This window comes from Acinonyx jubatus, chromosome B3 (genome assembly GCF_027475565.1).
Source record: "Acinonyx jubatus isolate Ajub_Pintada_27869175 chromosome B3, VMU_Ajub_asm_v1.0, whole genome shotgun sequence".
Taxonomy (NCBI): Eukaryota; Metazoa; Chordata; class Mammalia; order Carnivora; family Felidae; genus Acinonyx; species Acinonyx jubatus.
The window spans coordinates 46,677,635-46,704,493 of record NC_069386.1 but is presented as its reverse complement, the minus strand read 5'-3'; the positions used below and the strand labels follow the sequence as shown (position 1 = coordinate 46,704,493).

The 26,859-nt window shown below is 34.4% G+C and overlaps 1 protein-coding gene across 8 annotated transcripts in view; it reads left to right on the top strand.

Moving 5' to 3' along the window:
• TCF12 (transcription factor 12) overlaps positions 1-26,859 on the top strand; it is a 376,180-nt gene that overhangs the window by 76,411 nt on the left and 272,910 nt on the right. Inside the window, exon 1 of one of the 8 annotated variants that reach the window (XM_053223972.1) lies at positions 3,138-7,528. The exons of 6 other annotated variants lie outside the window; for them this stretch is intronic. The gene's annotated coding sequence lies outside the window, so the exon portion shown is untranslated. Of the gene's footprint in view, positions 1-3,137; positions 7,529-20,731; positions 20,754-26,859 lie in introns of those variants that run through there. One more of the 8 variants, XM_053223970.1, reaches the window with a different exon arrangement.

The window sequence follows — 26,859 nt, the reverse complement described above, 5'->3', positions numbered from 1 at the left end:
AGAATTTTCAAAGGGTAACAAAACCAAAGCAAATCAAGACCAGTTTAGCCAGCTATAGCCAGGGCTGTTGGGTAAATAATCAGTTGCAATAAACTGGTCTAGAAGCTAAAAGCTGTTTTTTTTTGTTTTTTTTTTTTAAAGAGTTGGGCTTGGTTTGGAGCCATCAGTAGAATGAAAAGATTAGAATGAAAGTCTCAAAGACTAAAAATCTAAATAATCATTAGAAAATTTTCATTTTCACAGAATGTGTTATTTCTTTAATAGTTTTGCCATGGATTTTTTTCCATTGTTTTTAATCTTTTACCCTTTTCATTCTCTTTTAAATTCTGTCTTGTAATATTTAAAAATTGTTTTTAAAATTAATGAGAATTTTCTCTATTAAAATCACTTTATAGACAGTTTCTAGGAACATTTTTATTTCTGGAAGCAAGGTATACTTGTAATATAATTGAAGCTTTTTAGTAAATGAATTCATTCCCTTCCTTATAAGGAAATATTCTTAGTTTTATACTTCTCAAATTTATAGTACTGTGTATTATATTACACATATTCTTAGCAAGTGTTTATCTCAACCTGTTCCTTTTTTAAAAATACACAGGTCTGTTCACAGATTACTACCTGTTGTGCCAAACATAATCACCTTTACAATTATATGTTTATCCTTCAGTCATGAAAAGAATGCTCTAGTTCCTTTTTTTGCTGAAGCTCACCAAATACTTTTTTCCCCCACCAAATGTTTTTGAATATTATCAGAATAGTCTAAGTGTATTTTTAATTTCAGTTATATTTATTTTATTTACTCCTTCAGTAAATATTTTGGAATGTCTTCTATTTGTGCCTTTCTACAGAAAAGTTAAGAATCTTTATATCTTACATTTTTCTTTAGTTTTTCATGGTTGTATGAGAATTGCAAAGTATAAAAACATTTAAACTTCAGTGTTGCATTATTTTATTTAGAATGTTGGCTTTAATGTATAAACTCCAGGTTGCAAACCTTACTGTTAGGGTCTCTCCTGTGTTTGCTGTAAGTTAAGCTAGCTGACTAATAGAATTACCTGTGAAGGACAAGGTTATAATCAAACCCGATGCCAGGTTATGATGACAGGATGCAGGTTACAAATTCTTGAAAGACTAACTCTCACTGTTTTCTTAGATAGTATGGTCAACTAGAATGAAAAGCTACAAGTTCATATAATATCAAGTATATTTTAAAGTAGCATGTGTTTTAAAAAGGTAAAATCCCAATCTCAAACATTTAGTCAAGAAATATTTACTTGAATATCCACTATAATTCTAGATCTTTGGATATGTAAAGACTAGTAAAAGTTTTTTGCCACACACAAAAAAATGTTTTTTGCCTTTAAGGAAATTATGGTCCTTTTTGAAAGACAAGAATAATAGCTGTGAAAGAATTGAAATTTTGTGAGTTTTAGAATAAGTGACATGACATAAGGTTCATGGGGAGTGGTAAAAATGAGAGGTAAGGATTTGAAGCTATTGCTCATTTGGTGACGTAAGCTTAAACATCAAAGGAAATAAGGTCTGTTCTATGTATTTTAGATAATAGAATGAGTTACTTTTCCTGGGCTATTCATAAATTTTGTGCTAGTCCTAGAATTGTGGATTTCTAAGAAAATAATATTTGGTTAAATTATTTTGTTAAAGGCTCTTATAAGAATTTTTTTATGAAAAGGGATGTCCATGTCAAAATAGTTTACTGTCATTTTTTTTCAAATAAGTTTTATTATCTTTCTCTTTTGTATGTGTGTGCATGTGCACGTTTGTGTGTATTCTTCTGTGCCTTTGCTTATACTGTGCCCTCTATTCATAATGCCTTTCTCTGACACCTTGGGCTTACCACTTTCTCAACACCCATATCCTACTCCACATTCCTGTGTCAACCAGATTAGTTATCATCTCATCTGTGAACATGACTTCCAATTTCAGTCTTTTTTTTTTTTTCCCTGTAAGATTTTATTCATCCTTCCAGTCATGTTTGATTATTTACTCCTATGGCTGTACTCTCACATTTGTGCTTTTCTTGAGGATAGATATTATTTATATACGTATTTGGGATGCACAGCATATTACTAGGCACATAATAGATAGTTGTTCCGTAAACTATTCGGTTACCTCAATTCTTTTTTAAAAAAATTTTTTTTTCAACGTTTATTTATTTTTGGGACAGAGAGAGACAGAGCATGAACGGGGGAGGGGCAGAGAGAGAGGGAGACACAGAATCGGAAACAGGCTCCAGGCTCTGAGCCATCAGCCCAGAGCCTGACGCGGGGTTCGAACTCACAGACCGTGAGATCGTGACCTGGCTGAAGTCGGACGCTTAACCGACTGCGCCACCCAGGCGCCCCCGGTTACCTCAATTCTTAATACTCAGAACTGGAAGTTAGTTTTTGATATTTGTGGAAGATTAAGCTATGACATGGTCATCACTTTTTTGGATTTATGTTTAGAGCTACCAGTCTTCATCTTTTTGTATTTTCAGTAATAAATTGAGGACCAATGGTGACTCATGTAACAACATGAACTTGTATATAAGTCATTTGATAAGACAGTAAATTCATCAGAGTTTGCTGAAATAAGTTTCAAACAGTAGTTTTTTCACAGAAAGTTTATATATATAGTTTTTACCCGTTCTAAATTTAGATGTAATTTATTCATTATTTAGCAAATATTTATTGCATGTCTACTAAGCTCAAGGCACTTATGTAGACTTTAGAGGTACGGTGGTAAGCAAGACACATGTAAGTGCATGGAGCTGATAAAAATGTAAAAAAAAAAATGGAGAAGATAAACCATGATTTTATGCTGAATAATCCAAAATTTTAGCTTCTTGGTTACTATCACTAAAATAAATTTAATGTAGGTAATCACATTTTATATGTGTAGCTAATGTATTTAAAAAGCTGTAGGGGTCCCTAGTGACTCATTTGGTTAAGTGCCTGACTCTTGGTTTTGGCTCAAGTCATGATCTCATAGTCCGAGAGATTGAGTCCCGCATAGGGCTCTACACTGGCAGTGTAGAGATTGCTTGAGATTCTCACTCCTGTCTCTCTGTCTCTGCCCCTTCCCCGCCCCCCCCCCCCCCCCCGTTGCTCTCTTTCAAAATAAATAAATAATCAGTTTTTAAAAATATTTTTAAAAAAGGTCTAAACAAGGCTTAGGATCTTTATGCTTTAAAACATACAGGTAAATTCAAAATTTTTGCTGATTTATGGTGATTATATCTAATGCAAATGTAATTACAGATTTCCATAAGATCAGTAATTAGCTTGTTGAATTGGAGCCGATTCCCCTTGCAGTGACGTACTATCTGCTTAATTTGCCTTTGTGAATGAAATAGCTAAGTCATTCAGTTTCAGACAAATTTGCAAAATTAACTTCACTATATATTAAAACACATTACTACTTTAAATGGTTTATTATTATATTTTTAAAGAAAAAATCTCTATGTCTACATTTTGATTATATAGAACATACTTTTATATTTCCGGGAAGAAGAATGCGTTCTCTGTAGAAAACAGATGAAATGGAATCTTCTTGATTAGTGATTTAAATTGATTTAATGGAAAACAAAATCTTATCTGAGAGGTTAATAGTACCTCATCTAATCCCAATGTAACTGCTAATGGAAAAATTATTTATATAATATCTTATAATACATTGCTTGATTTTCTTGCTATAGATATGCCTTCTGAATTATCTTTGGGGTAGGTATTAGATATGTTGTAGGTTTTAGATAGTCTGGGATTAAAATATGTACCAGTATTACAAATGAATTATATACAGTGACTGTAGAATGACTATAGAATATGAAGGTCAGATGACATATTTGAAAGCAGAGTCAAAGAAATAAAACATTGTTATTAATGCAGGTTGTTATTATTAGACATAATAGCATTGAAAATAGGGAAATTCTCAAGATTCCTGGCTTGAATATTTTTTCTGAACTTTATTATGTATTAAGCCCTCTTCTGTTACTTCTGTCTCTCCTGTTCATCCTTTGGCAGCTACTGCTGCCTCTAGTCCAGGGTAAACCATTCCTGGCAAAAGAGAGATGAATAAGCATTAAAGAGAAGAGTTAAAAACATGAACCTTATTGTGGCTTCCTCCCTCCCTTCCTTTAGAATTGATGGAAGATTGCCGTTAATGAAAGCTGTAGAGGGAAAGCAGATAATTATATAAACTGTATTTTTTTTTAAAAACCTTTTTATTGTTTATTTTTGAGAGTAGCATGAGAGGGAGAGGGGCAGAGAGAGAGGAAGACACAGAATCTGAAGCAGGTTCTAGTCTCTGAGCTGTCAGCAGAGAGCCTGTCACGGGACTTGAACCCACGAACCTTGAGATCATGACTTGGGCCGAATGCTTAACCAACTGAGCCACCCAGGTGCCCCTAAACTGTATTTTTTTTTCATATAAAAGTATAACTTCACAGTTCCTTTGCCCCCAAACCTTGAAATTGGATTTGCTTTAGAATCCAGAATTTCTTGAATTTTAAAAACTAAAATAGCAGTATATACTATATATTATGTAACATTCCCCAGACGGATCTGTGGCAGAACCTTATAATCAAATACATCAGTGTTTCTCAATTGAAACATATTGACATACACTTTGAGTGGGAAAAATGAGGATTATAATTATCCTCATTTCAGTTCATTTCAGGTTTTACCACTAAATGAGTTCTGTAAAACTGGTTTTCAGAATTTTTTGGATTTTAGATTTTTTTTTTAAGTTTATTTATTTATTTTGAGAGAGAAAGATGAGAGAGTGCAAGCTGGGGAGGGGCAGAGAGGTGTGGGGAGAGAATCCCAAGCAGACTCCATACTACAGTGTGTAGCTTGATGTGGGATTTGAACCCACAAACTGTGAAATCATTACCCCAGCAGAAACCAAGAGTCAGACACAACCAACTGAGCCACCCAGGTGCCCTGTATTTTAGAATTTTTGAATAAGGGATTTGAGTCTCTCCGTCTTTGTTTTAATATTCCCAAGGTCTATAGCACCTATAGCACCTATGAAGAAAGATAATACTTCTCTTCCGTTTTGATCTTTATGAATTATATATGTGTCTGGTTGAGATGATGTGTATATATAGAAACAAATTTATGTAGTATATGTACACATACATATACATACACAGATTTAGAGAAGCATGTGCATATTATGTTTGTGTATGTGTTTGAGAGAAAGAGAGATTGAGAATGTGTGTGTGGATGTGGATGGTAGGGACAGGGAGTGGTGAACTGGGTCTATTTAGCTATGTTTCATCCTTGTGCTAGCTCAGGTTTGATTACTAATATGGTGTGAAATGAAACCTTAATTGTAGTTTCACAGCTTTGTTAGCACTTAAGCTCATCATTAACAAACTCTGTTGACAGATGAAATCTAGAAATTCGGTGTAAAGTTGCAATCAGAATATTCCTTGTGCCATACAAAATAATAGTAAAAATATTTAAACACTTAGAATATGGTTTAAACTACTATTTTACTAATCCTAAAGTGGTATGAAATGTTTTTGATAGTATATAGGCACCCAAAGAAGCCATTTCATTTTGTCTGTTTAATAATTAGTACATGGACTGTGGTTCAAGACAGGAATTGACGAATATATGAGCCAGTTGGAATGGTAATAGGAATTTAGGTAAGCAGAAACTAATGATCCATATTGGAAATAGGCAGGGCAATGGGGATTAACACTCTCCTGTTATGAAAAACCCCATGAGATCTCAGATGACCTCAGGAGGCTTGCACTTGTGTTTGTAAAAACCTTTGTAAGATTGTTCTAAGACACTGTAAAAAATACTCAGGCTTTCATATTGCTTAACTGTGTAAGTACCAGTAAATGTAGTATAAATTATCTTTCTACTCTGTTGTATAAACTAAATGTCAGATGAAATCAGATGAAATGAAGTCTGGGGTTGAAATGTTATTTCTTCTGCAATATTCACAATCTTCAGTATTTCTTAAATTTAAGGTCCCAGATTTTTACAAACATTACTGTATGAGAAGCTACACTTTCATACCCTTCCAATGCTTCTATAATGCTTTTTCTCCAAACTCTGTGTTCTTTGCTGACAGCAGCAATTGTGTGTGCTTTGTGAGGTCAATAAATGCTGATTCCTGCAAGAAGAAAGCTCTTAGGAAGTAAGCTTAGACATTGTGAAGAGGAAGCACTAAAGAATGAGGCAATTGAATGAAGAGTATTGCAAAGGACTGTTTAAAAGTGTGAGTCAGGGCCAAATTAATATTACTTCCCTTGGGTCTACCAGTCTTCATATATGTATTATGATTTATTTTGGCTTACCTGGTTAGTTTATCCATATCCGTAGATGGTAGCAAATTGGTATTATCAAATTCCCTTCTTTTTCATACCAAAAGCTAAATTAGTTTGCTTGTAACTACAGGTCTTATTTCCATAAAAAGAATACTAAAAACTTGAGCCATGTAATTTAAGATTATACAATAGATGGCATTTAGTGAAGAAAAGCTTGCCTGTACGGTTTATCTTTATTTACCCTATGATGCCTACTTAATAAAATCTATTTTTTACTATTCCTTTTAGAATATAAAGCTTAGGAATTCTATAACCTATTTAATTCTGAACAGTTATTTTTCCTGTATAAGTGTGGAGCTCAACGACTAAAAAGTTATTTCCTGCAGTTTTTTTTAAATGATGGAATTTAGAGGTTGTATGTAGTTAAGCCAACCAGGACCAACTATGAGGCTGAGGGAATTTCAGGTATGAAGTTTTTATTTTTTATTAATTTAAACTGTATGTTTTACAGAGTGTACAGAAAGGGAAGAGGAACATTTTGAAATTATGCCCAGCAGTTCTCAATCTTTTGTCAGCCTTTTGTGATGCTATAGATGACTGCAGTTTGAAACTTGAAATCTGAAAGATTTGTGTTTTGGATGATTCATATACTGTTGGGTTTTTCCACATGGCTTAAATTTTTATAGAGAGAGAATTTTAAAAACCCATAGCATGAGCACAAGGTCATATTTATTCTATAAGACTGGAAAACCAGTGACCTCTGTTCTAATAAAATGAAAGTGTGGTTTTATTCAGCATTACAAATAAATTGCCTTATATTGCTTACATTTCAGTTTTCTGGTGTGTGTAATATCAGTGTTGACTAAAATTAACTGAATATGTTGACAGAACCAGGGGGAAAGATTGAGCTTGTGTTGCTCAATGAAATTTAAATGCTACTTTTTAAAATAAAACTTTGCCCTTATAGACTGTTATGTATGATCTGTGTTTCCATGAGGAAATGTTGATTAAGTAGTTTCCATTTTGGTATTACAGTATGTCCTGTTGTAAGTTGCTGACTGTGGAAAAATCTTTAAAGTCAAAAAAGCAGCTCAGCTTAAACCCCTGGTATTTATTATGGCAGAAACCAGAAATAGAAATCTACCAGCAATTTTATAATCTATTGAATTCCTGCATATCTTTTGGAGTAAATTAGTTTTAAAAGTTTTTAAAAGAGACTGTTGACTATAGAACCAAGTGAGTTACTTTGTATATTCTTATACACAAAAGGTCTTTTTTTACTTGATTTACTAAGTCACGTCTACAGTTTTTTTTTAAAAGGGGGCCTAACCTAGAGTAAGTGACAAAATTGTCTCTGTTTAGTATATCTGTGAGAAATGTTGGTAACCTATAAGATATGTTAATTAAATATAATTCTGAAAAGACTTATGGAATACTTAGCAGGATAGACTTACTTTGGAAGGAACAAAAGGTGTTCAAAATTTGTTTTGTGTTAAATAATTTGTCTTTGGGTTTTTTGAGAATATTTGACTACCTTTGATAACAGAAAAAGAATTTGGATTTGTAATATTAGTCTACCTAAGTTAGATATGTTTTTGAGGATAAGGTCAATACAATACTTAAATTTTGATGTCTACTTGCAAAGTGCCATAATTCAATAATTGAGATTAAGATTTAAATTATTGATAGAGGCTATGGAATGTGGTTTGTGTTTTCCGAATAAAACATTTCTCTCTCAGTGCTTTCTTCTGTCATCTGAAAGAGAGGGAGAGGAGGAAAACTCTTGTAGCTGCTACTTTATATGAAGTTCAGACTCTAGTCAATGTTAAATAGCTGTGGAATCTATTACTTTGCAGTTTTGGTACTTGGCATGATCAGTACTGTTTACTTCTAAAAAGTTGGCATTTTTGCATTTTAATGATATTACATTTTAATGAGATTAAATTAACTGTACTATAAAGGGAACAGAAATATTTTGTGGCACTTGGAAAGAAAAGCTATTGTTTGTAGTCTGATAGGTTGTATTCTGATTTATATTTGTGGTTTAAGAGATTCACATTTGGACTTTAACATCTTCAAAAGTTAATACTTAAATATATATTTGAAAGATAAACCCAGGAGAGATAATAATAAAGACTGGTTTTTGTTTCAGAACATAGTTGAAGTTGTGACTTTGAAATGCCTTCTAAGCATTTAAAATAAATGTTTTATTTATCAAGTTAGAGATAAATTGGTTGTAATGATATGGCATATATGAAGTATATTAGTATGTTGTATTATGTTTACAGAGTTAATGTGCTTCAAAATAACAGCTGAAACATAAGCAATAATTATTGAACAAAAAATTAAAATACTGTTTATGAAAACAACCAAGATTGTTTCATTGTACTTTAGTGTTAGCAGGATACCTGTCTAATATTTTAATAGTAACATTTTATATCAGGAAAAATTTTGTTTGAACTGTTTAGTGACTGTTAACAAGAAATTGTTCTGTCTAGTATGTTTTAAATGTTAATGCTATAGTTACAAAGAATATGTGTAGTGTATGTAGAATACATTTAAGGTTTTAGTAAAAGGTTTTTCATTTTTCTTTTTTTAAATATTTATTTATTTTAGAGAGATTGAGAGCGTGAGCCAGGGAGGGGCAGAGAGAGGGAGACCAGGATCTGAAGCAGGCTTTGTGCCTAGAGCAGAGAGCCCTATGCAGGGCTCAGAGTCACAAACTGAACCCTGAGATCATGGCCTGAGCTGAAGTCGGACGCTTAACCGACTGAGCCACCCAGGTGTCCCAGTGAAAGTTTTTAAAAAGCATGTTGTGAAAGAAACACTGAAGCTGACATGAATATAGTAGTCAGTTAATATTTGAACTGTGCTTTCATATTAAATATTTTATAATGTGCGTGAACGTTAATTGCAAAGTAATAACTTGAGAGGCCAAATCAGCAATTTTGTCTTCTGATAATCCAGAGAGAGGGCCTTCTCTTTTTTTTTTTTCTTTTTTAAGTTTATTTATTTATTCTGAGAGAGAGAGAGCGCTCAGGGGAGGGGCAGATGGGGAGAGAGAGAATCCCAATCAGGCTTAGTGCTGTCATCGCAGAGCCTGATGTAGGGCTCATTGTGGGGCTGGATCTCAGGAACTATGAGATCATGACTTGGGTCCAAATCAGGAGTCAGTTGAGCCACCCACGCACCCCGAGGGCCTTTCCTTTTTTGTGTATGGTGAAAGATGTGAAGATACCATTTTAATGTGTAACAGTTTGATTTATAGACAGTGGTGAATACCAGAGAATTAACCTACATGTAAGTAGCCACATAACTACAAATCACTGTAATCTTTTAAAAAGTGCACTGTAGTCTTCTAAAAGCACACTATAATCTTTTAAAACTGTTTCTTGATTATGGCAATGATATGCTCACTTAAGATTCGGCAAGTACAGAAAAAATAAAGGAGGCAGTAACATTTGCCAAGATATGTTAACTATACATTGACATTTTGATGTTGATTTCATTCCTGCCCTTTATATATATATGTTATATATATATATATGTGTGTGTGTGTGTATGTATATATATATATATATACATACACACACACACATATATATAACATTATGCATGTTTATACCAACATTTAAATTGGGATCATACTACTTTTATAACAGTATTTGATTTTAACATTAAAAATATTAGCTGTTCTTTGTAATCATATTTACATCCCATAGTTAGAATTTATAGGGGAACATATTTTTTGCTTTAGAGAAGAAGTCAGCAAACTTTTTCTGAAAGGAACAGATAGTCAACTATTTTAGGCTTTGCAGGCCAAGAGGCAAAACAAACAAACAAACATTTATTTATTTATTTATTTATTTATTTATTTATTTATTTGAGAGAGAGAGAGAGCGCGTGCGCGCGTGAATCTTAAGCAGGCTCCATGCTCAGTGCAAAGCCCAGACGCAGGGCTCGATCTCAAAACTGTGAGATCATGACCTGAGCCAAAATCAAGAATCAGCCACTTAACTGACTGAACCACCCAGATGCCCAAGGCAAAATTTAGGTTATAATAGTTTCTCATAACCATTTAAAAATGTAAAAGCCATTCTTGTGTGACTTAAAACAGAGAAACTGCTGAATTTGACCCATCAGCCCAACCTCTGCTTCAGAAGATTATTTGCTTATATTCTGTTTATATTTGTGTGTGTGTGTGTGTGTGTGTGTAAACTTTTCTTCAACAGTTGACATTCCTACCTCAGAGGCACTGAATGAGTCTATGTGTGAAAACCCAGGAACCTAGATTGTAATTCCAGTGTTACTGCTACACAAAATTGTTTGCTGGCTCCAAGAAGGAGGGCTGACCTTGACTTGGTAAAAGACCTTGACTTGCTGTCTCCTTAGTAGAACTAACTTGAGCTTAGAAGTGAACATCACTCATCCTTTACAGAAAATAGGAAACTATTGTACTTTGGCTTGATGCTAGGAGATGAGGATATTGTGTAGGTGGTACAGACCTACCTAAAAGTGTTAGTTAGCCTTGAAAATGTCAAGTCCACTCTCCCAAATCTAGTTTACCTTGACCTGGCTGTATTCTCTTTTCGTATCCATTTTTCTGACTTCAAAGTTGGAACTCAGTAATAAAAAGTTTATTATTTATATGCATGTAAAGGAGTAAAGATGGAAAAGATAGAAACAATAAAATAGCTAAAACTAAGTCTCAAAAAGCATTTTATCTTGTCTTAGGATAAAAATTTTTGTTTTAAAATGTATCCAGCAGGGGAAAATTGCTGTTGGCTTTGGTATTGCAATGATACTGTTTATTGTTAGGTATAGTGTGTGTGTGTGTGTGTGTGTGTGTGTGTGTGTGTGAGAGAGAGAGAGAGAGAGAGAGAGAGAGAGAGAGAGAGTTTATGTGCAAAGTTTTCCAGTTACCTCTTGTCTGTTTGTTGTACTTTATGTGTCTTCAGTGAAAGAAAATGTTTGGAGCAGAACAGTAGATGTAAAATAAGAATTCATGCTATTGTTTCAAGCTGTATCCCTAATGATATGATACAAAGCCAGTGTTGTGCCTCCTTTCTTGGTCGGATTATAGACTTGTAGTTATTGGGCAATTATATACTGAAATAAAGCTCCATATTAGGATGGTTTTCCTTTGTGGTGCTTACATTTCACAGGAACATTTAGAGGGACACAGTCCTTGTATTTTCCTTTGCCCTTCTAATCAGCAGTTTATACATATTGGAACCCCACATTTGAGTTGGTAAATTCTAGATTGCATTTCATAGCTTGTGTTTCCTGTAATACTGAATGTACTTATTTTAATAAGGAAAGGGTGATAATTAGTTTCTAACATGGGCAATTTTGCTGTTATTAATTACTACCCTACATGTCTGTTGGCCTGCAGCATCCTTCCTACAGAACTTAGAGCAGAGGAAGTTTTGGTGGGCCAATGTGTTCTTGGAATATGTTTTGGAATATTGCTGAACTTTTTTTTTAATGTTTATTTTTGAGAGAGAAAGAGAGTGTGTGTGAGCAAGGAGGGTCAGAGAGAGAGGGAGACACAGAATCTGAAGCAGGCTCCAGGCTCCGAGCTGTCAGTGCAGAGCCTGAAGCGTGGCTGGAACCCATGAACTGTGAGATCATGACCTGAGCCTAAGTCAGATGCTCAACCGACTGAGCCACCCAGCTGCCCTGAATATTGTTGGTGAACTTTTAAAAATTTCTTAACTACTTTGAGCAGAAGACCTAAATTAAAATTTTCACTATTCTATACACCTAAAACTAATATAATATTGTATGTCAACTATATACTTCAATAAAAATAAAAATTATTAAAAAGCCTATAAAAATCTCCACATCACTCTTCATATTTGCTAACTAAATTCTCAGGTGTTTGTTTTAATTTCCCAGGCCCCTTATTATGGGACTAGGTCACGGAATGAAAGATATCCTTGTCCCACCATCTTAGTTATTTTTTCACTAATGGTAAAGGATTTGAACTTATTCATCCATTCTTCTCTGATTCCTTTGCCTTTTCTCTCTCCTCTTACCTCGTTGACCCTCTCTTCCCACCTAGTGACTAGATAAAATGGTTGACCAGATCTGTGAACATAGGAAAAAGCTGGTTATTGAACTAGTATAGACAAGGATTAAACTTGTGACCTTATGTTATCTTCCTTGCAATTCTAATTGCTGCATTATAATGTCTTATTCCATTCAGATGTTTAATTGGTTAACAGCAAAGGATAGGCCTATTTAAAAGTTTGAAGGAAATAAGATCTCATCAATATATGTTATAAAAAATGTCTCTTTTAGTCTGTGGGTGTAGCAAACTACCTACTGCTTAAATGATGATGATCTAAAGATTCAAAAAGACTTTTGTAGGGTTAATAATTTTTCATGGCACTGCATTTAATATTTTTTAAAGAAATGAAAATCAGTACATATTTTTGTGTTCCTTATCTACCTTATCTCTTTTGTTAGAACCACAGAGCTGAATCTCTTAGAAATAATCATAGTGTTCTTGTAAATTCATCTTTATTGGCTAATACATTTTACAATAGTTAACAGTCTTATTCAGGAGTACAGAAAAAGTAAGTTGATCAAAATAAGTCAGCAAAGTTTTTAGTTTATTACAGAAACAATCACCTTTTTTTGCGTGTGTGATTCATTAGATTATCTTAAAAATCGATCTCCTTAAACTTAAGCCTTGCTCTCAGATCCAAGCCCCCTTAAATTTTGTTGTCATATTCTTTCTGCTTTTGATGTATTTTTTTTGTTCTTTAAAAAGGAAATTTTAAAACTTTAATTTTCCTGTCAGTCAGCAGTCAAGAGTTTGGAAGAGTTTAAGGGCCACTCTTTTAGGGGTGGCTAAACAGTGGCTCAGTCTGTTAAGCATCCGACTTCCGCCAGGGCATGATTACTGATATCTACTAATAAGGATATTTGAGGAGTCTTTATTTTAGTGAGAATTGAGGAAGAATAGAATTTAGAGTATAGTTTCATTTTCAAGTATGCTAGATTAAGTATATACACTTGTTCCCACTGAGTACATCTATAAACCTGGACAAAATGAATGGAACAGCTTTTGAGGACTCTGAAGAAAAAATAATAACAGGTGGATTGGGAAAGAAGACTAGAATTCAGAGTACCACCAAACTGTGTATGGGTTTACTATTTCATTCTTTTCATTATCGCTGAGGCTGAACTTGGCACAGTCTGAAAGCTACAAGTTGGCACTTAGGTATGGACAGAGAGAGCTTCAAAAGAAGCCCAGTAGTTCTGACTACAGGAGTGGGAAAGTTAACTACCAATGTTCAGTGTGAATGTGGAAATTTCATCTTTTTTCTTTTCTGTGTTCTCTCATGCCATAGTCCCAGCAGAGACTTCAGCAGTAGCCTACAGTGAAAACCACTGAGGGATGGGAACCCTCCTCTTCAGTTGGCAGCTCTTCACTGCCTTTTTGTTTCCTCTTTCTGTCTTTTCAGTGCCTGGCCCAGAACAGGTACAATAGAAGTATGTGACCAAGCAGGTTACCTGAAGCCCCAGCATTCTGGCTGAAGAAATGAAAAGGGATGCCCCAGGGAATTGGAAAGTACTGAGGTCCTGTAGAGGGAAAAACTTGGAAAGACAATACCATAAAGTTGTTTATGAATTTCTAGACTCACCCCTGAGCTGTGCATACATACTACCACCCATGTCCTCCTCTGTTCATTGGATGATAGAAGGTGGGACAAATTTGAATAGCACCTCAAAGGCTTTGAAAATTGAACTGATACTGGAACCTTGCCCATGGAAGCCATGTTAGAACTTGTGGCCTGAACCTCACCATGCTGATCACCTGTTATAACAAAAATATTAACATTATCCACAGGATTTAAATGAACCAGATTTTCATATTTAAAATATTAGGATTATGATCCAAATGTATTAGCATGTAAAGAATCAAAATTTTCATTTTACATGAGAAGAGGTGATATATATACTATTATGATAGAGATGTTGGAATTACATGACAGAGATGTTATAGTAGCTATTATACACATGTTCCAGTGAGCAACTGTGAACGTTCCATTTATTTCAAAATGGAAAAGTAGAAAATCTCAGCAGAGAAAGAGAAGATATAAAAAAAGACATGGAATTGTTAAACTGAAAAATACAGTAGGGGGAAAAAATCCACTGGATGACTCAGTAGCAGAGAGGAAAGAAATTTTTTTAATGGCTTTGTTTTAATTAAATAAAAGAAATTTTTTTAATGTTTTTATTTTTTTTTGAGTCAGAGAGAGACAGAGCATGAGCAGGGGAGGGGCAGAGAGAGAGGGAGACACAGAATCTGAAGCAGGCTCCAGGCTCTGAGCTGTCAGCACAGAGCCTGATGCGGGGTTCAAACTCCCGGACTATGAGATCATGACCTGAGCTGAAGTTGGACACTCAACCAACTGAGCCACCCAGGCGCCCCTAATTTATTTTTGAGAGAGAGGGAGATAGAGTGTGAGCCAGGGAAGGGCAGAGATAGAGGGAGACAAAGCATCTGAAGCTGGCTCCAGGCTCTGAGCTGTCAGCACAGAGCCTGACGTGGGGCTTGAACTCACAGACTGTGAGATCGTGACCTGTGCTGAAGTCGTTCGCTCAACCAACTGAGACACCCAGGAGCCCCAAAAGGAAAGAAATTTTTAAAAATTGAACAGAGCCTCAAGGAAAATGGGAAAATAACAAAGTATCAGGCATTTTAAGACCTTTTAAGAAAGAATGTGGTGCTAAAAAATATTTGAAGAAAAATTGCCTTAAAATACCACAAATTTAGTGAAAGCTGTAAACGTACAGATTTAGAGAACCCAATACAGTATAAGCCCAAATAATTCCATATCCAGACAGGTCATAATAAATCAGAAACTAAAAGCAAGAAAACAGTGTTTAAAGTACCCAGAGAAAAATGATTGAGGATTTCTCGTTAGATATCATGGGGGGAGGGGGTGCAAGAAGAGGTAGGCAAAACACTCTTAAAGTGCTGAAAGAAAAGACTTGTCCATAACCAGCAAAAATATTTTTTAGGGATGAAAGTGACATAAGGACATATTCAGTTGAAGGAAAACTTAAGATAGAAGGGAAAATGGTACCAGAAGGAAACTTGGACATAAGGAATGAAAGGAAAGCAATAGAAATAGTACATATCTGTGTAAATAACAGACTGTTGAGTTCTTTAAAATATATTTGATAGTTGAAAGTAAAAATTGTAACATTGATGTGGTTTTTCTTGGATGTGGTATAATATATGTTACCTGTGGTCCACTTGAAGTGATAAAATTTTGATTCTTAAGTAGGCTCTGGAAAGTTAGGTATGTATTTGTAATCCCTAGAACCACCACTTACACAATAAAGAGATATGTTGGGATCACAATGAAAAAATTCAAATGGAATATTAAAAAAATCTCAACCCAAAAGAAGGCAGAAAAGGGAACATAAAGGAAACAAGCTGAAAACAAATAATGAAATGGTAGGTGTAAATTGTAACAAATTAGTAATTGCATTGAAATTTTAAATGCTCTAAACACATTAATTAAAAAATTGCCAGTGCATAAATTATGATGCCATTATATGCTGTCTATTAGAAACTAGTTCACATATAATATTGGTGGGTTAAAAGTGGAAGGATGAGAAAAGATACCCGATGCAAACAGCAATCAAAAGTGTAGTTGCTTTATTACTAACAAACTAGATTTCAGAGAAAAGATAAGTACTCAGGATAAAGAGGAGCATTACACATTTATGAGAGGATTAATTTACCAATCCTGAATGTGTGTATATCTAGCAAGAAAACTTAAAATACATGAAGCAGAATCTGACGGAACTTAAGGGAGAAATACAGAACTTAACAATTACAGTTGAAGACTTCAACACTCCTTTCTTAGGAATTGGTAGAACTAGCAGGTAGAAATCACCAAAGAGTACAGAATACCTGAATAACACTACACCAACCAGAGCTAGTTGGTATTTATAGTATACTTTACTCAACAAGAGCAACAAAATATACATTCTTTTCAAGTAAACATGGAATATTACCAATATAGAACATACCTTGGTCATAATACAAGTCTTAACAAATTTAGAAGAATTGAATTCAAAATGTGTTCTTCAGACCGTAACCAAAGTGAACTAGAAATCAATAAGAGAGAGATAAAAGGAAAATCTTCAAGCTCTTGGACATTAAATAGCAGACTTCTAAATAATCTATTGGGTAAAAGAGGAAGCCTCAAAGGACATTAAAAAATATTTTGAACTGAACAAAAATGAAAATATAACATGTCAAAAATTTATGCAGCTCAGGCAGTATTTACAGGAAGAGTTATTGCATTCAATGCTTTTATTAGAAAAAAAGAAAGCCCTGAAGTCAATTTGTTTCTATCTCAAGAAACTAGAAAAAGGAAAATAAAATAAATTCCAAATAAGATGATAAATCAACAAAATTCAAAGTGGAAATACAATAGCAAAAATACAGCCATAAGTTGGGATTTTGGGGGGCAAAGTTTAATAAAGTTGAGAATTTCTAGCAAAATTAACAAAAAGAAAAGAGAAGACACATAGAACTAGTTATCAGGAATGAAAGAGAGGATATCATTACAGACTTCACAGGAATCCAGAGGAAAATAGAAACCAACTATATGCACATAAATTTGACAAATTAGGTGAAATGGACCAATTCCTTAAAATGGACTAATTCCTTAGCAGACTAACGAAACTCACCCAAGAAGAAAAAGAGTATAATGAATAGTCTTCAAACTATTAAAAGAATTGAAGTCATAGTTGAAACTTTTCCAAAAAAGAACTCTTCAGACCAAGATGGTTTTACTGGTGAGTTCTACCAAATACTTAAAGAAGATATAAAATAACATTCTTTCTCTACCATTTCTTCCAAAAAATGGAAAAGAACACTTTTCCATCTCTCTTTAAGCCTGAATTAACCTGATGTCAAAACTAGACAATCACAGTAAATAATAAAGGGCGAAAAAAGGAAAGAAGAAAGAAAACAATGAAACCAATACACCTCATGAACATAGTTACAGAAATCTTCAACAAAAGATTAACGAATCAAATCTTATTAAATCTACAAAATGAATAATGTACCATGGCCAGAAATCCTACCAAGAAATCTACAGCTAACATTATACATTATGATGAGGGACCCAATGCTTTGAATAAAAACAAGGGAAGGATGTCTACTCTTACCTCTCCTATTCAGTGTTTTACTGGAAGTCCTAGTTATTATTCATATGCCAACAAAAGGAAGTAAAAGAGGAAGAAACAAAACTGTCCCTATTTGCAGACATGATTATATAAGAAATCTGCAGAGACCTAGAATAAGTGATTTTAGTAAGGTCATTGGATATAAGATTATCATACACACACACACGCATGCGCCCACATAAAAAATTGTATTTCTGTATACTAGCAATGTATAGTGGGAAAATGACCTAATAAGTACAATTTATATTAGCTCCAAAGGAATGTAATACTTTGGTATAAAGATAATATGCATGTATACATGATCTGTATGCTGAAAACTGCTAAACAGTGATGAAGGAATTCAAAGAAGATAGACCTAAGTAAATATAGAGGCATTCTATGTTCATGGATTGGTAGACTCAAATAGTAAAAATGCCAATCTTCCCAGTTGGATTTATAGATCTAACATAATTTCAGTGAAAACTCCAGCAGTACATTTTGTAGATGTAGGCAGTCTGACTTTACAATTTATATGAAAATATAAAGGAAAATGTAACTAAACCAATATTGAAAAAAAAGAATAAAGTTAGAAGAATTATACTTCTTGATTTTGAGTTACTATAAATCTATAGTAAACCAGACTGCTGTACTGGTGACGAGATAGGGACATAGATCAGTGGAACATAATGGAGAGCTGAGGAACAATCACACAAATATGGCAAAGGTGTAAAAGAGGTTCAGTGGATAAAGAATAGTCTTATCAACAAATGGTTTCTAAAAATCATACTTTTTAAGGCAAAAAAACCACTCAGTGTTGAAATAATTGGACATTCATTTGCAAAAAAAGCCCTCATTTTAAATTTCCATCTTGTATAAAAATTAACTCAAAACCCATCATAGACCTAAATGTACAATGTAAACTGTTAAACTTTTAGAAGAAAACAAGAGAAACCTCCTGATGTGGAGTTAGAGTTCTTAGACATGACATAAAAAGCAGGATTCATAAAAGGAGAAGTTGATAAATTGGACTTGATTGAAACTAAAAATTTTGCTCTACAAAGACAATGTTGAAAAGCAAAAAGACATGCTAGAGATTAGGGAATGATATTTGCAAATAGATATCTCTAAAAAAGACCTGTATTCAGAAACATGTAAATAACTCTCAAAACTCAACACTAAGAAAGCTAACAACCCAATTAAAATTTTTTTTAATGTTTATTTATTTTTGAGAGAGAAAGACAGAGTGCGAGTAGGAGAGGGGCAGAGAGAGAGAGAGAGAAAGAGAGACAGAATCAGAAGCAGGCTCCAGTCTCTGAGCTGTCAGCACAGAGCCTGATGCAGGGCTTGAACTCACGAACTGTGAGATCATGACCTGAGCCAAAGTTGGACGCTCATCCAACTGATCCAGCCAGGTATCCCTAACAGCCCAATTTAAAAATGGGTGTAAGTTTGAGCAGACATACCAGCTAAGAGGATAAAAGGTTGGCACAATACACATGTGGAAAGATGTTCAGCATCATTAGCCATGACACAAATGCAAGTGAAAACCATGTTGAAATAAATACCCCTAAATACCTATTCACATAGCTAAAATTAAAAAATCTTCTGACAGTATACCAAGTACTGTTGAGGATGGAGATCAGTGGAGCTTCTCATACATTGTTGATGTGAATGCAAAATGGCATAACTATTTTGGAAAACAGTTTGACAGCTTCTCCTAGAGTTAACCGTACCCTTAACCTGTGACCCAACAATTTCACTTCTTGGTATTTATCCTATAGAAATGAAAATTTGTGTTCACACAGAAGCCTGTATACAAATATTTATAGAAGCTATATTCATAGGTGAAAAGAACCGAGGCAACCTAGCTGTCCTTCAGTAGGTAGAGGGTTACACAAAATGTGGGCAAGCCATACAATAGTATAATATTCAGCAGTTAAAAGGAAAAACTGCTTATACATGCAACAATTTGAATGAATATCACAGACATTATATAAATGAAGGAAACAATTTTAAAGATTCAATACTCTTTGGTTCCGTTTATACAACATTCTGAAAAGACAGAACTGTAGTGATAGAGAACATGTCAGTCATTCCTTGCTGGAGTTACCTTTAGAGGGAGCATGTGGCTACAAAGGCTTGAGGGATTGTTTTTGTGTGGTGTAACTATTCTCTATCATGATTTGGTGTTGGCTCTAAGAACATATGTTACCGTTCATAGACCTGCACTCTCCAATTTTGAAGTTACTTTTATTCTATGATAATTTGCCAAATATAATTTTAAGAAGAACTAAAAATAAAAGTTAGGGGAAATGGGCGGGAAAGATGGTGATAGAGACCAAATTGTACCAAATTCAGGAATTTGTGTCTGGCTGTAAATAAAGCATTGGTTTCAATGATCTTATTTTCTACATAATATGTGAAAGCCAGGTATATATGAAAAATGTATTAAAATTTTTTTTAATGTTCATTTTTGAGAGGGGGAGGGACAGAGAGAGAGGGAGACACAGAATCTGAAAGCAGTCTCTGGGCTCTGAGCTTTCAGCACAGAGCTGGATACAGGGTTCGAACCCACGGACCATGAGATCATGACCTGAGTCAAAGTAGGGCGCTTAACCAACTGAGCCACCCAGGCACCCTTTGAAGTATCTTTAGATGTGTTCCATTATCTCCCATTTTTTTCTTGAAACAAACATTTTTTTGTCAATAAAACTTTATAATAATATTATGCGTGTTATAACATCAAGAGGTGCATAATATTAAATGACTCATTTTTATTTTAACTTATTCCCATATTTCTGTGGATTGTCTTTCCTTTAAGAGTTCAAGGGAAAAGATACAAGGGAAGGATTGCCACTGTCCCTGTAAATTCATAGGAAAAAAAGAATGCATCTAGGTATGGAAGCATAACCTAGCCTGAATTGCGTCCAGGTATGGAAGCATAACATAGCATAACCAGATTGAGGAGAATATGAAACTATTTCTAGAAAAAGAGGGACCAATGAGATTTGGTTTTGGGATCTGGGTATATTGATATTGTGAAAAACCAGAAGCTCTTGCTATACAGGCAAAGACATGATGGTGATAGTGGGGTGTGTGTGGTGGATGGAGTTGATGGTTGGGGGGGGTGTTCAACATGCTTCATGAGAAAACAAACACTTCTTTCACTTTTCACTCTCCAGAAACTGAGCACCAAGAGGAATAACCAAATATGCCTTCAAAGAAATAGCATTCTCTTTTTCCTCTCTAGGTGAGCACATGTAAAATCATATTCAATCACAATTCATGTTAAGATTACTTAACATGTGAAGTCTATTAAAATAAATGTAATCCATCTAATACATGTACTTTATATTCATAAACCTGAGATTTCTTTCTACATAGATGAGAAATCCATGTTTGATTGTCTATAAATAATTGATTATGTATTTTTTTGACACAGCACGGAGTATTAACTATCAAAAGATGGTTACCAGTCAAGCATGTCATTTTTAGAATCCTACACAGATATATCCCAATCTGAAAAGAAAGCTAACTGATTTGGGAGAATGTCCTAAAAGCTTTTCTTTTGACTGACAGGCTGTCAGTCTAAAGGGAAACTCAGTTTTCCACTCAGTTATGTTTCTATAAAAGCTTCAAGTTTAAACAGATAAAATAGAACAATCATAGTCTATGTATGGATCCTTTAATGCTGCACTATTCATGCATAATACTTAATAGTTTGTGGGTGATGACTGATTGAGATTAATCCTTTATCATGTTCACACCTGGAAAACCAGATAATATGAACTCTGCATCTAAGAAAATAAGATCACTTCTGAAGTCAGTGAATTAGTTTTATAGGTGTGCTGAGAGTTCATCAGTTAAAAGTATTGTACTTCTTCCAGAGTGTATCACTACTTAGTTAATAGTATATTTGAAAAATTTATTCTTCTACAAGAGGAATATGATTATTTCCTAAGGACTTTTATATTAGAAATTTAACCAACATTTATTAATTTCTGAAAAATTTCAAATCCTCACTTTCCATGGGTTGAGGTAACATGAAGGTGTTGCAGTATAGGGTAACAGTTAACTATAGTCAGTTCTCATTTGAGATTGTTATGTTCTGTAAAGTCAGCATAGACACTAAGTTAATGAATAATGAACCAGTGCTTCTAATAGAAATATAGAATTAGGTTCCTATAAGCCTCTGGTCACAAAATTTTTGTTAACTAATCAATACATAAACTTGTTTTATGTTTTATGTGTTTCGGTTTAAGGACTTACTATGTAATATATCTCATTGATTGATTTAATATTGAACTCATGATCAACAATATTATAACTCATCCCTGAAGCTGACCATATCTAGCACACATTTTTTCTCCAGAAGAACCCAACCTTCTTGTGCTTTACGAACACTAGCCAGCACTTAAAATGGCTTGGGAGCTATTTTAAACAGGGAAATCAACAAAAAAGAAGACAAAAACAGTAAGCATGGCACTGAGTAGTCTGCAGGAAGGATGCTTTTTTATAGTCTGAGAGCTAAAACAAGGAGGCCTTGTTTGACCTCAGCTGGGAGCACACATGTTAGGTATTCCTAATTTTTTACCTGATTCCCAATTTTTTACCGCTCTGCACATGTCCATGAATAACTGGAAAGCCCAACCAATATATGAGTAAATTTTAGTAAGTAGGCAAATTTGCAAATATAGGATCTGTGAATAATGGGGATCAATGGAATCTAATGGTCCTTGGGTACCTGTGCATACTGAGAAAGGGAACTAAATAATGTTATTTCTCCTCCCTACTTTTAGTTTTCTCTCTTCTCTGCTTGGTTGGTCTTACAAACTTAGAAACAAATGGAACTTTTCCCTTTCTTAAAAGCTTGTTGGCTCAGGTTGCTCATGTGGTAATAATGCATGTCTCCCTTCATTTTGATAGGTGGATGGGCTGGTGACCTTTTGTGAGCAATATAGCTTTTGTTGTCGGTGATAAAAATTCCTGTAAGGATTGATTCTCACTCCCAAGTTATCAGAAACTAAAATTCTGACTTTATGTGAAAATTTAATTTTTTCCATCCTCTACTCAGAACACCGAGTTCTCCATTCTCGCTAACTTTTCAGGGAAATATAGAAATTAATTCTGGTCGTTAAAGTATTAGCTGTCCTATATGTCTTTTTTTAGAGATCTATTTTTCTTCTGTTCATTAAGAATGTTTTATGCTTAATACTTTGTGCCTAACAGTTAGATCCCAGCCGAATAGTATAAATATCTATTATTCTTGAGGAAATCCATCTTACTGAGGATTTGTGATCAGTGTATTACCCTTAGAAAGGCATTATTATATTGACACTTCTCAATATTTCTAGGTGTTACTTAAAAGTAGGTACAATTATAACAAAATTCATGGTGAAATATTTGAAGAATACTTGATTAAACAAAGTTAAATAGCCTTTCTCAGTATAAGACTTTTTAGTACTCATGTACATTTTCATCTCCCACAGGAACTCACATACTTTATATACTACATAAACACACTGCATATGTTTCCCAAATTTATATGAATGTGGAATTCTTTTTGAGAGGTAGGTTGGGGGTCAGTGGTCTATGGAATAAACTTTGGGGAAATGCTAGCTTTGACAGCCTCCCTACAACTTCCTCCCATGGATCTCATTTCTGCTCTTGTGGCACAATGAAGTGAATTTATTTCCTCTTCTACGTAATAGCCTCCTTTGGGTATTTAAAGAAGCTCAGTATCACTTGTAAGGTTTTTATTTTCCAAGTAAACTGTCCTCTGCCCTTAAAAGGATTCTTACAGTAATCTTATTACAAGATATTTTTACCAAACCTTTGATATTTTATTAGACATATTGGTATCACCTTTATTGCACTGTGAGGTTATGACAAATTCTGATTTCTTTGTGTATCTGATCTTACTTACCTTTACATGCAATATGTTTTACTTGATTATTCCTTCTGCCTGCCCTCCCCCCCCCCCCCCCCCCCCAGCCAAGACTCCTTGACAATAAGTGAAGGACAAGAAAGGTGCAAAGTCTAAAACATGGACCCAGATAGAGAACATTGGTAACATGCATTTCATTTGCTGGTGTAATGGGAGATGGCATAGTTGGTAAACTCTGAGGCTTGAATGACCTAACTTTTAGTGAAAAAATGAAAGTTCTTCAGCAAATTCTTTATAAGAGCAAAATTTTAAAGCAAGTGCACCTTAACACTGACATGACAAGAGACTAGGAGAGACACTGTAGAATCAGTTCACTTTCATTTGCAGAAGAGTTTTTAATTCATAGTTGGTCAAAGCTGATCTTATGTATAAGAATTTCTTTTTTTATTTTTAAAGCAAAAGTAAGGAAAATAGTTATTGCCTGATTTGTTGATTATCTAAAAAAAGCCCCAGGTCATGGGAGATCCACCTGGGTACTGGGGTGCATGGATAGAGCTTTCATAGTTAGTCTGGTTCCAGAAAATTTTGAAGGCCCTCTTAATTTGGGAGGATGGCTATCAGCCAGTCTTCTGGATGAGTCCTCAGATTTTCTTGATTGCTTAAAGTAGAATTTCTGGCAGTTCATGTAGCCCTATTTCATTAGTCATAATGTTGTAGGTCTGAGAGGTGGGCAGGAAGGGGCATTAGCTGGTGCTTTTTATAGGGTTTAGGACTTGGAAAAATGCCTAGGATCCTTCTTAAGGTAAAGGGAAATGTCCTTTGAGTTTGTACTGCTTTATACTGCACTTACCTTGACAGCAGCAGTATAGACAGTATATAAAATACTTAGTAAAAGTTCTGTTCACCATTGTAGTCATTGTATCTTTTTGAAATGATTAAATATTAAAGAAAACAAACTGTGTTTTACCAAAGGATGTTCTCCTTTTCTCCTCTTACCCACATTTCCTATTGCTTGTGTTGGCAAAAACTAATTTTCAGTTCAGATATTTACAGAATCTGAAGACTTTCCATCAATTTTTACAGAATTTTATGATTTCAAGGACTTCTAAGAGAAGAAATTACATTTTGAGAGCCAGCTAGGAAAGTAGACCTAGGAAGTGTTTTCCTGCATTTCTCCTTGTAATTAATTCTTACTCTAATTTTGCTTTTTGGAATGAGATTTATATGAAATGATACTTTTACCAGTATGATGACTAAATGATTTCTAAATGTTTAGTTTCTGCTGTTACATTTCAGGAAAGTATTTCCTTCCTCTTAAGGGATCTTAATGGGCAGAATATCTTTCTGAATTTTAATTTGTTTAGAGACAATAGAATATGTAAATGGAGAATATGTATTATAATTAGAAATTAAAATATGAAGATCATGTAAAACATAAGACTATGAACAACCTGACGTTTAATAAACTAAATTAGTATGTTCAATGACTGCTGCTTGGATTTCGAAGGAAAGAAATGTTGTCCCAGCCTGGAAAACAGTGCTAGTAGGTGTAAACACTGAGGTCTTTTACATGTTCATAACTTTTGCAGTGTACTGTTTTTTTTTTTTTAAGGAAATTATTTTGGTTCAATTAGGACTATCAGAGAAATAGTGATGGTATTTTCTTTTTACAGTGTTGTTTCTCCAACCATTAGAATGTATGAGTAGAAACTCTTAAAGGTATTTTAACTCTTGTGTGTTCTACAAATCCACAGGTGTGGCTCTTGGGAATTATTGCAGATTCGATGGGAAGCCTGAGATAGAACTTAGCTTACAGGATGTTCATCGAATGTCCTTGGGATCAACATCTGTGAAAAGGAAAGGAAGGAAGCAGGATTGTACAGATGATAAAGTTTAATTGTGATTCAGGCCGAGTGACATTCTCGACCAAGTGTACTGTGAATTCAGTAGGTAGATTGTTCCTTCAGAGTTGTCCTGCATTGGATTTAAATTGCCAGGCCTTCATAGCTTTGCATGGATGTCATTGTATGTGGGCTGTCTAGAAAGAGACATAGGCAAAACTGTTCTCTATTGTTCATGCACTCACAGTAGGTGAGGCAGTGAGTCCTTCATTAAGAGGGCTTGGGTGGCACACCATAATATTCTCTATAGGAAAATTTTGTTGAGTCTGGTGTAGTTACTTTTTTGGCTTATTTCTCTTTGTGGTTACCTTTGTGCCTTTATTATAAGTTACATCATTTTCCTTTTCCTTTTCTGAGGAAGGGTATGAGACCTGGCTTACTTTAACTGCCTTAAAGAATTACTGAGAGCCTCTAAGAATAAATCCGTTTTTTATTTAGGATTAAATATTATTTTATTACAATTTTTTATTGAAATATAGTTGACATACAATGTTACATTAGTTTTAGGTGTACAACATTCACCAACTCTATATGTTATGCTATGTTTACCACCAGTGTTGCTACCATCTCCCACCATACAACACTATTACAGTACCTTTGACTGTATTCCCTATGTTGTACCTTTCATCCTACCCAAGTGACTTAGTCATTCTATAACTGGAAACCTATATTTCCACTGCCCTTCACCTATTTTGCCCATCCCAACTAACCTCTCCCTCTGTCAGCAACCAGTTTGTTCTCTATATTTATGGGTCTATTTCTGTTTTTTGTTTGTTTTTGTTTTTAGATTCCACCTGTAAGTGAAATCATACTGTATTTGTCTTTGACTTATTTTACTTAGCATAATCCCTCTGTGTCCATCTCTGTTGCTGCAAATGGCAAGATCTCCTCTTTTTCATGGCTGAGTAATATTCCATTGTATATAGACCACATCTTTATCCATTTGTCTACTGATGGACATTTGTGTTGCTTCCACATCTTGGCTATTGTAAATAATGCTGTAATAAACATAGGAGTGTATATATCTTTTTGAATTAGTGCTTTTGATTTCTTTGGGTAAAAACTACCTAGTAATGGAATAGAATGGTATGGTATTTCTAATTTTTTGAGGAACCTCCATACTGTTTTTCATAGTGGTTGCACTATTGTACATTCCCACCAACAGTGCATGAGGGTTCCCTTTGCTAAGAATAAATGCTTTAAAAATGTTTTGAGAATTTTCTATATGAGAGGCTACAGTTTTGTTTCCTTGTGAAATTGTAAAAAATTATGAGTAAAAAGAAAGGTAATGTGTTTTTTCTCTTTTGCATTTCCGTATACAGGATCTTCTCCCTGGTTGTCTTGAGGCATTTAATCTGCTTAGGGTGAGGTGGGGATGGGGTGTGTTAGGAAGGCAGAATTCAGTGAATATATTTTTGCCTACTAAGTATCAGGTATTGTCACAGACTTTGGGGATAATAGGATTTTGCAGCAAGAAAATGGGCTTAACAACTAGGCTTTTTTAGCAAAATGAAGCATTTTGAAAGTCATAGGTTTTCTCAAAAACCATGCCTGAAGTACTGAAATTA